This window comes from Schistocerca nitens, chromosome 4 (assembly GCF_023898315.1).
Source record: "Schistocerca nitens isolate TAMUIC-IGC-003100 chromosome 4, iqSchNite1.1, whole genome shotgun sequence".
Lineage (NCBI taxonomy): Eukaryota > Metazoa > Arthropoda > Insecta > Orthoptera > Acrididae > Schistocerca > Schistocerca nitens.
In genome coordinates, this window is record NC_064617.1 from 462,277,703 (window position 1) to 462,286,613 (window position 8,911).

General features: G+C 39.4%; 1 non-coding gene across 1 annotated transcript; it reads left to right on the forward strand.

The window, feature by feature from the left end:
- The first annotated feature begins 8,634 nt into the window (after positions 1-8,634).
- Trnas-uga (transfer RNA serine (anticodon UGA)) lies at positions 8,635-8,709 on the forward strand. Its single transcript has one exon. It is a non-coding gene; the product is annotated as a tRNA-Ser (tRNA).
- Positions 8,710-8,911: the final 202 nt, after the last annotated feature.

The window sequence follows — 8,911 nt, forward strand, 5'->3', positions numbered from 1 at the left end:
GAAAATATAGAGGAAGGAGAAGTTGCCACATTTGACAGAAGCTGTTTTGATTTCAAGAATATTGATATTAATAAATTTTGCTCAGATCAGCACTTAGAAGCTTGTGTAACAGAAGTAGTTTATCATAATAAGTCCTTTATAATAGTAGGTATATACAGATCACTTTCAGGAAATTTTAACCTCTTCATAAAATATCTGGAAGCTCTGTTGTTCCATCTTATGGTAAGAAACGAGGAAATAATGGTTGTTGGTGATTTTAATGTGGATTTATTGAAAAGCTCTGTCAGTGAACAATTACTTCAGTCGTAACACTATCATTCAATCTTGTTTCCACAGTGAGCTTTGAAACTAGGATATGTAAATGCGCTGAGGCACCCACTGATATTATCTTTGTAGACCAATAGTAAATGGGTTATCTGATCATGATATGCAGCATCTTGTGTTTAATGTTGTAATTTATCAGGATATAAGAATCTATTAAATCTAAGTACAGGAGGGTAATAAATCTGTCAAAAATTGAGAAATGCAGGAAACTGCTCAAAGACATTAATTGGACAGATGTTTACAATACTTCTGACTCAAATGGAAAATACAAAGCATTCTTTAATAAAATTACTTCCACTTTTAAAAATTGCTTTCCCCTAAAGGTAACGCAAATCACATAGAAATAAAAAAAATTATACATGAATTACAAAAGGAATAAAGATATCATGTGGAACAAAAAGGAGACTGTATCTACTATCTATGCACAGCTCTGATGTTAGAATTGTTACGCATTTCAAAGAATACTGCAAAATATTGAAGCAAGTAATCCAGAAATCGAAGCAGCTTTGTTATGAGGAAAAGATAATTACATCAGGCAACAAAATACGACGCAGCTTTGTTATGAGGAAAAGATAATTACATCAGGCAACAAAATAAAATCTGTATGGGATATAGTGAAGACAGAGACAGGTGGGTCCAAAAAGGAAGAGGAACAGACAGCTCTAAAAATAAATGAGACATTGGTAACAAGAGCATGCAGTGCTGCAAACGTCTTAAACAATTACTTCATTTCCGTTAATGACACCTTGGAGCTATCAGGTTTGGTGAACAGTGCAACGGAGATCTTAAAAATAGCTTTAAAAATAACTTCAGTAAATGGAAATGACACTCACATCTCCCAAACAAGTACCATCCATCATAAAATCGATAAAATCTCAGTGCTCCATTGGGTAGAATAACATATGAACACAAAGAGGTGCTCATGCGAGTTGAGTTCTACCTTAAGTTATTTGTGTAATTAATCTCTTATCAGTGAAACATTACCAGACTGGCTAAAACATGCTGAAGTTAAGCCTCTTTACAACAAGGGGGATAGAGGGATACCATCAAACCATCGACCAATTTCAATTTTGCAGGCTTCCTCAAAAATATTTGAAAAGGTTCTGTTCAAGCGTCTCCTTAAGCATCAAACTGCTGATAATATATTGTCCAAGTCACAATTTGGATATCTTAATTGTCTGATGTAGAGAAAGCTATTTACACTTACAATGAGAATGTACTTACTTCATTAGATAATAAATTAGAAGCTATTGGCATTTTCTGTGACACGTCAAAAGCCTTTGACTGTGTGAACCACAGCATTCTCTCAAGTAAATTAGAATATAATGGTGTCACCGGCAATGCTGCAAAATGGTCTGAGTCTTATCTATCTAAAAGGAAACAAAGGGCGTCAAAATAGCTGTGCAGTAAGCAGATAGTCTTCATCTGATTGGCAATTAATTACTTGTGATGACACTCAAGGTTCTATTTGCGTCCATTGCTTTTTCTTTCTTAAGTACATTAATGACCTCTCATATGTTACATTGCTTTTTGCAATAAGTAGCAAGTCAGGTACTGATTTAGAAATAGCTGCTAATCAAATTTTCACTAACATTACTTAATGGTTTAAAGCTAATTCACTGTCATTAAACTTTGAGAAGGCCCACTGCATGGAGTTCGGAACCTGTAAGAGATTTCCTTCCAGCATGTTTATAACATATACATGCTGACCGAAGGGGTTGACAGTGTTAAATTTCTGTGATTGCAACTCGATATTAAATTTAGTTGGGAAGGGCATACCACAGAATTGTTTAGGCACCTAAACAAGTCAGCATTTGCAGTGAGAATGATGTCAGATGAAGGAGACATGAATGTAATAAAAACTTGCATATTTCGATTACTTTCATACTATTATGTCTTAGAGATCATATTCTGCCGTAACTCATCAAACTGAGCAAAAGTATTTCGGGTGCAAAAGCGTGTGATAAAAATCACTTGCAGTGAAAATTCAAGAACATCCTGTAAAACATGTTCAAGGAACTTTGTATTCTAACCACTGCTTCTCAGTGTTGTATTAGACCAATAACAGGTTTTTCTCGCATCAATATTCGCAGCGCCTTACATCAGCTAATGTTACGAGGCAAGTATCAGCCGCTGCACCAAGCGTCGAAACTCTGTAAGTCTCCTACGATTACGTTAGAGTAAAACCTCCCTAAACGCAATAGGAGTACAAACGAATAGCCTGAAGTTAGCAGCTCCGTTATCAACAAGACACCATGTGTCGTGATTTTCGAACCGAGACTCTGTTTGCCAAAATTGTTGTTGACAGAAGTATTGTCCACTCATACCGAGAAGTAGTTTGGTAGCACAAAATGTCGTAATATGCGTCCATAAAACATTTTACGTTGCGTGATGGCGAAGTGGTTAGTCCGCTGGACTCGCATTCGGAAGGCGACGTTCCAACCTCCGTACGGCCCTGAAGATTTGATTTGCCGTTAAATACCAAATCACTCAGGGTAAAGGCTTCGACGGTTACTCTGCAAATGACACGGACGAATTTCTTCCCAGTCCCTCCAGAACTAGAGATTGTTCTGCTTTTACAATGACCACGATGTCGAGAAATTTTTGAAACTCATCGTTTCATCCTTCCTTTCTAAATCGTGTCCCATAATTCTGTAACAAAATGTAGCTAGCAATACTGACCTGTGGTTACGCACATATGGTCAATGGCCCTTGACTCAAAACTAAGAGGACACTTGTGTTTTTCCACCTTTATTACTCTTTGCCTACGGTAAATTCCTTAAAGAAGATCTCCCTTGTTATCTGCAGAGATACCTATAAATACGACATCGTATCCAGAAGTCCACTTTCTGTTGATCAATTTCAGTAAATTTTTTTTCTTTGAATCTTACATGAAGACAAATTATTTCGGAATTCATGTGACGATTGAATGATCTATGTCCTTTCTTCCCAGAGGAAGATAGTTTTAGATTTTTGCCCCTTACAAGATGTTATGTCAGTGTCAGTATATTAAATGAGCGATTGGATAGGTGCACATGATTCACTGATTGTCTCTACATCAGGTTAAAATCTACATCTACATCTACATCTACATCTATACTCCGCGAGCCACCTTACGGTGTGTGGCGGAGGGTACTTATTGTACCACTATCTGATCCCCCCTTCCCTGTTCCATTCACGAATTGTGCGTGGGAAGAACGACTGCTTGTAAGTCTCCGTATTTGCTCTAATTTCTCGGATCTTTTCGTTGTGATCATTACGCGAGATATATGTGGGCGGTAGTAATATGTTGCCCATCTCTTCCCGGAATGTGCTCTCTCGTAATTTCGATAATAAACCTCTCCGTATTGCGTAACGCCTTTCTTGAAGTGTCCGCCACTGGAGCTTGTTCAGCATCTCCGTAACGCTCTCGCGCTGACTAAATGTCCCCATGACGAATCGCGCTGCTTTTCGCTGGATCATGTCTATCTCTTCTATTAATCCAACCTGGTAAGGGTCCCATACTGATGAGCAATACTCAAGAATCGGACGAACAAGCGTTTTGTAAGCTACTTCTTTCGTCGATGAGTCACATTTTCTTAGAATTCTTCCTATGAATCTCAACCTGGCGCCTGCTTTTCCCACTATTTGTTTTATGTGATCATTCCACTTCAGATCGCTCCGGATAGTAACTCCTAAGTATTTTACGGTCGTTACCGCTTCCAATGATTTACCACCTATGGCATAATCGTACTGGAATGGATTTCTGCCCCTATGTATGCGCATTATATTACATTTATCTACGTTTAGGGAAAGCTGCCAGCTGTCGCACCATTCATTAATCCTCTGCAGGTCTTCCTGGAGTACGTACGAGTCTTCTGATGTTGCTACTTTCTTGTAGAGAACCGTGTCATCTGCAAATAGCCTCACGGAGCTACCGATGTTGTCAACTAAGTCATTTATGTATATTGTAAACAATAAAGGTCCTATCACGCTTCCTTGCGGTACTCCCGAAATTACCTCTACATCTGCAGATTTTGAACCGTTAAGAATGACATGTTGTGTTCTTTCTTCTAGGAAATCCTGAATCCAATCACAAACCTGGTCCGATATTCCGTAAGCACGTATTTTTTTTCACTAAACGTAAGTGCGGAACCGTATCAAATGCCTTCCTGAAGTCCAGGAATACGGCATCAATCTGCTCGCCAGTGTCTACGGCACTGTGAATTTCTTGGGCAAATAGGGCGAGCTGGGTTTCACATGATCTCTGTTTGCGGAATCCATGTTGGTTATGATGAAGGAGATTTGTATTATCTAAGAACGTCATAATACGAGAACACAAAACATGTTCCATTATTCTACAACAGATTGACGTAAGTGAAATAGGCCTATAATTATTCGCATCTGATTTATGACCCTTCTTGAAAATGGGAACGACCTGTGCTTTCTTCCAGTCGCTAGGTACTTTACGTTCTTCCAGAGATCTACGATAAATTGCTGATAGAAAGGGGGCAAGTTCTTTAGCATAATCACTGTAGAATCTTAAGGGTATCTCGTCTGGTCCGGATGCTTTTCCGCTACTAAGTGATAGCAGTTGTTTTTCAATTCCGATATCGTTTATTTCAATATTTTCCATTTTGGCGTCCGTGCGACGGCTGAAGTCAGGGACCGTGTTACGATTTTCCGCAGTGAAACAGTTTCGGAACACTGAATTCAGTAGGATTGTTTGTCACATTAGTAGATATTATTTCACTTTAGAATTCATTGAAGACGTCGCGATTCGCGCACCTTACCGTAGATTTTGTTTAGTGCAGCTCGGCAAATGTGTGTCCAAACCAAATCGCACATTCCTCTTTAATTTAATTATTAATAAGGTACTCTTCCATGTTGAGAGATGAAAATTTGGTATTGACAAATTTCTCTAGAAACATTGGCTACTGCAAATATTTCTGTTGCGGCAACAAACTACTATTTTAATCTGACGCTACTTTGTTATCACATCTACCGTAGGTATTTAATATTCATCGTTGGACACATATTATTTTGATCTACTCTCGATGGTTTACTTGCAACTAATAGTACCGAGTCCACGAAAATACGTTTCGTCCATGACAGAACAAACATATTCGTTAATAATAAACGCAATTTCCACGGTGAGAGCACGATATGCTCACCAACGGGAAAGCGCATATACGTGTGATCTATATTTATGAGCGGTGTTAATGAAATTCAGCATAGCCACCGAAAAGAGTAGGTAAACTGTGTGGTGTATCTTTAAATAGACCTTCTGCAACTATAATTAAAGCAGTGAGTCCTAATTTAATTCTGCAGTTGTAAATAAACAGCGATTCCTATATTACGAATGACGTCGAATAATATGAAAAGCAGGATGTAGGATTTTTCCCACAAAAATAATATCTGTAACGCATTTATTTCAGTAAACGGAATAAGTATACTCATTGATTCAGTTACCCTGAATACCGCGTAGAAGAAAAGTATTTCACACTAGGAAATACCTAAATTTAAAACATTGAGAGAGTTTTCCTATGCACTATTACGTTTTTGAAATTGCTCTTCTACTGGGAAAATACAGTCTATAATTTTAGAATGTGAAGTGAAAAGAGAAGGTTCTAAAATCTTTCTTTAAACATGAAAAAATAACGTTGATCAGAAAATGTAATTATCTCTTAAAATATGTCGTTTAAATGAGTTGTATTTAAAAGTTTAACAGTAACTATTGCTGCGTTAGGTGACCGTAAAAATTATCGTAGGAAATTTCCTAAGCATCATTCATGTTCATATTTACTGAAACATTACTCACTCTTGCGTATTGATATTGAACAATTACGACGGATTTTTTCGTGAAATTTGATTTTAATTGAGAAAAAGTAAAAGGCTGGAAGGGAAAAATGTTAAAAATGTAGTGCTTCCGAGTTGATCACACATGTCATCATCCAATTATGGCACTCTGTCATGATTTTAGGTGAAGACTGAACAGACAATGGTGAACAATGGAATTATTTTACTCGTCTTGGTTAGAAACACCGCAGCTGTTTACATAAATTACGCTGTAGAAACTAACTGCTACCATCCGCAAATATTTTTTTTGTTTTTTTTTTTGTTTTTGTACCATTACTATTTTCAGGCCTGGGCTCATCGCCTGGCAATAGCGTTGTCTTCTTTACTGCTTTATTATTTGTGTCCCAAAATGTAACAAAGTTTTCTTGATTATGTAGTTTTGCACTTATATGTGCTCTATATGTTGTACATGCTTCATAAAAAGCCCTCCTGCACACATTACAAGATCGAGATTAAATTTTTTTTTTCAATCCATGCTGCTCAATGAACTGAACTAAATACAAGATGGCAGATACTGTTGTGTACATCAGCGGCCGATTTTATGAACCAAAGAACGCGGTATGTATACAGACATGGCTCACTTCTGAAGTTACTGCAAACATATTCTTCATAGTAGAGATAACGTGTTATAGTTATACGTTTAATTATTTAGATTTGAAAGGTGATGGTAATGGCTAACGAAGATGTTTGTAGTTAATTATCATTTCTATCATTTCAAGTTATAGGAAGTGTATGAAATTTTGGAGGTACATTTTGATAATTCAGTATGCAGTTAAACTTACTGTGATTGTGGTTGTATATTTGTAATTCCTCTCACAAACTCAACTGTACTCTTTTTTCGGCTAACTGTAATTCTTTAATATTTTCGATGCTTAACTCTCTGGTTGCTTGTTGGGCCACGTGACCTGCGAAAGTTGGCTTATTTAGGTTGTTGAGCCTGAGAGCATAAATGTGTTCGCGATATCGTAAGTTGAAACTCCTGTAAGTTTGGTCAATGTATAATTTTTGGTAAACAGAATAATTTATTACATAAAAACCACATCGGTGTTTCTTTAAAAAAGGGCTCTAAGCACTATGAGACTTAACATGTGAGGTTATCAGTCCCCTAGACCTAGAACTTCTTAAACCTAACTAACCTAAGGACATCACAAACATACATGCCCGAGGCAGGATTCGAACCTGCGACCGTAACAGCAGTGCGGTTGCGGACTGAAGCCCTTACAACCGCTCGGCCACAAGGACCGGTACCTGTGTTTTACTTCCGTTCTCAAATTAAAATTTTTAAAAGTTAGTCTTTCATTTTATTGTTTGCGAAAAAAATAATTTTGACGAAACTGCGAGGACAGGGCGTGAGTCGTGCCTGGGTACCTCAGTTGGTAGAGCACGTGCCAATGAAAGGCAAAGGTCCCGAGTTCGAGTCTCGGTCCAGCACACAGTTTTAATCTGCCAAGAAGTGTCATATCAGCGTACACTCAACTGCAGAGTGAAAATCTCATTCTGGAAACAACTCCCAGGCTGTGGCTAAGCCATGTCTCTGCCACATCCTTTGTTTCAGGAGTGCTAGTTCTGCAAGGTTCGCAGGAGAGCTTCAGTGCCGGCCGAAGTGGCCGTGCGGTTAAAGGCGCTGCAGTCTGGAACCGCAAGACTGCTACGGTCGCAGGTTCGAATCCTGCCTCGGGCATGGATGTTTGTGATGTCCTTAGGTTAGTTAGGTTTAACTAGTTCTAAGTTCTAGGGGACTATTGACCTCAGCAGTTGAGTCCCATAGTGCTCAGAGCCATTTGAACCATTTTTAGAGCTTCTGTAAAGTTTGGAAAGTAGGAGACGAGGTACTGGCAGAAGTGTGGCTGTGAGGACAGGGCGTGAGTAATGCCTGGGTACCTCAGTTGGTAGAGCACTTGCCCGCGAAAGGCAAAGTTCCCGAGTTCGAGTCTCGGTCCGGCACACGGTTGTAATCTGCCATGAACTTTCATATCAGCGTACACTCCACTGCAGAGTAAAAATCTCATTCTGGAAACATCCCCCAGGCTGTGGATAAGAAATGTCTCCGCCATAACGTTTCTTTCAGGAGTGCTAGTTCTGCAAGGTTCGCAGGAGAGCTTCTGTAAAGTTTGGAAGGTAGGAGACGACGTACTGTCAGAAGTGAAGCTGTGAGGACGGGGCGTGTGTGTTATTTATGTACCTCAGTTGGTAGAGACCGTGCCCGTGAAACGCAGAGCTCCCGAGTTCCAGTCTCGGTTCGGCATACAGTTTTAATCGGCCAGGAAGTTTCATATCAGCGTACACTCCGCTGCAGAGTAAAAATCTCATTCTGGAAACATCCCCCAGGCTGTGGCTATGCCATGTCTAAGCCATATCCTTTCTTTCTGGAGTGGTAGTTCTGCAAAGTTCGCAGGAGAGCTTCTGTAAAATTTTGAAGATAGGAGACGTCGTACTGTCAGAAGTGAAGCTGTGAGGACGGGGGGTGTGTGGTGCTCGGGTAGCTCAGTTGGTAGAGCACTTGCTCGTGAAAGGCAAAGGTCCCGAGTTCGAGTCTCGGTCCGGCAAACGGTTTTAATCTGCCATGAAGTTTAATATCAGCGTACACTCCGCTGCGGGGTGAAAATCTCATTCTGCAAACAACCCCCAGGCTGTGACTATGCCATGTCTAAGCCATATCCTTTCTTTCTGGAGTGCTAGTTCTGCAAGGTTCGCAGGAGAGCTTCTGTAAAATTTTGAAGATAGGAGACGTGGTACTGTCAGAAGTGAA